The sequence below is a fragment of the Babylonia areolata genome, chromosome 20 (assembly GCF_041734735.1).
Source record: "Babylonia areolata isolate BAREFJ2019XMU chromosome 20, ASM4173473v1, whole genome shotgun sequence".
NCBI lineage: Eukaryota > Metazoa > Mollusca > Gastropoda > Neogastropoda > Buccinidae > Babylonia > Babylonia areolata.
The window spans coordinates 54,693,084-54,695,583 of NC_134895.1; positions in this window are offsets into that span (position 1 = coordinate 54,693,084).

A 2,500-nucleotide genomic window follows, 5' to 3' on the forward strand; every position below is an offset into this window, starting at 1 on the left:
TCTTGATCGCCCGCACGTGCATCACAAAGTGGCCCTGTGTGTTTGTTGGTCTGTGTCGCTCTGTCTGATTGGTTGCTTCACCATCCGAGTGGCGCCAATGGCTGGAAGAAGGCGGATGGTGAAGTGCTGTGTGTCTGGTGCTGCGTAGCGTCGAGAGAGAGACAGAGAGAGAGACGGAGAGAGAGAGACAGAGACAGAGGGAGAGAGAGAGAGAGAGAGAGAGAGAGAGAGGGACCGTCAGTGACAATTATGTGTGATGTTGAGTGCGCGATTGGTCAATTATGTGTTGATGATTGAGTGGACGGTGTGTGTGTGTGTGTGTGTGTGTGTGTGTGTGTGTGATTTTTTTCTCTGTGTGATTGTCATCTTTGGGGACAGAGGAGTGTTTGCCGAAAGAAGCGGGGATTGTGTTTCAGGCTATGATTGATAAACACAGATACAGTGGAATGGAGTGGGGCTGACAGACAGATAGATAGATAGAGAGAGAGAGACGGAGGTGGGTGGCAGGGATGGCGGGGTGGGTGTGTGTGTGTGTGGGGGGGGGGGGGGGGGGGGGGGTAGGCGGGCAGTTAGAGATGTGGGTGGCAGGATGCAGACATACTCCATGTCTTGCACCAGAAACTACCACAAAAAGGAACTGTTTTTGAGGGGTTGTTGATTTTGTTTTTTTGTTTTTCTTTGTTCACATGTTTTAAACACACACACACACACACACACACACACACACACACACACACACACACATATATATGGGGGGGGGGGGGGGGGTAGAGTAATTTTCGCTCTTTTTGCACGGCTCCTGATCAAGCTGAACAGGCGGGAATTTGACGTAACAAAGCAACTTGGATGACTGGCAGGCAGCCTTCTTTGATCTTATTGATACCTGGCCTTGCCTGTCCTGCAGGTGATGGTGCCGGCACCTGGGGGAAGACTGACTACCTATCTATCTATCTATCTGTCTGTCCGATGTCTGTCTGTCTGTCTATCTGTCTGTCTGTCTGTCTATCTATCTATCTATATGTTCGTCCATCTATCTATCTACCTGTCTGTCTGGCGCACTGAAAAAGAACCCATAGCAACAAAAGTGTTATCCTCTGGCAAAATTATATAGAAGAAATCCCCTCAGATAAGCGCGCGCGCACACACACACACACACACACACACACACACACACACACACACACACACACACACACACACACACACACACACAGAGAATTAATTTACATACATGCACTCAAGGTCTGACAAAGCGCGTTGGGTTGTGCTGCAGGTCTGGCATCTGCCTAGCAGATGTGGTTCAGCGTATATGGATTTGTCCGAGCGTAGTGACTCCTTGAGAAACTGAAACTAATATATATATATATATATATATATATAGTGTGTGTGTGTGTGTGTGTGTGTGTGTGTATGTGTGTGTGTGTGCGCGTGTGTGTGTGTGTGTGTCTGTGAAGAGAGACAGAGACAGAGAAGTAGAGAGAGACAGCGAGAGGCGGAAGGTAGTGATATATGTTGGTAATGTCGTCCCGTTTTATTCAAACGTGTATCAATCACTGAAACACACATACATACATACAGATATACATACACTCACATACATACATCAGTCTAAGGATCAGAGTGTATTCCCTCTCTTCATAATATGTGATGTTTCCCTGTCAACTCCTCTTCAACCTTATTTCTCTTTTCACCACGAACCCTCTTGTGGCCGTGGGTTCTTTTTTCGTATTGTATTGTATTGTATTGTAGGCTGTTGTATTGTGCTATATTACTCTTTTATCACAACAGATTTCTGTGAGTGAAATTGGGGCTGCTCTCCCCAAGGAGAGCGCGTCGCTACACTGAGAGGACCACCTTTTTTCTTTTTCTGTTTTTTTTTCTGCCAGCCGTTTTATTTATTTTCCTGTCTAAATGAATGTTTCAACAGAATTTTGCCAAGGACAACCCTTTTCTTGCCGTGGGTTCTTTACTTGCGCTCAGTGCATGCTGCTGCACACAGGACCTCGGTTTATATGTGCTGAACATCTGTATAATTTTACATACACGCAGCTGACCATGGAATTCCAGTCGAACTTATTTTGCTGACTGTCAGTTTGAAAACCCCATGCGCATTCCAAATTCCTTTGACTGAAGCCAGAATAGAGACTTGTGAAGAGACAGCATAGAGGCTAGGGTCTTTCTGAGGCCATCACCTCAACATCACTTAGAGGTAACGCGTCCGCCGTAGGAAGCGAGAGAATCTGAGCGCGCTGGTTCGAATCACGGCTCAGCCGCCGATATTTTCTCCCCCTCCACTAGACCTTGAGTGGTGGTCTGGACACTAGTCATTCGGATGAGACGATAAACCGAGGTCCCGTGTGCAGCATGTCACTTAGCGCACGTAAAAGAACCCACAGCAACAAAAGGGTTGTTCCTGGCAAAATTCTGTAGAAAAATCCACTTTGATAGGAAAAACAAATAAAACTGCATGCAGGAAAAAATACACAAAAAATGGGTGTCG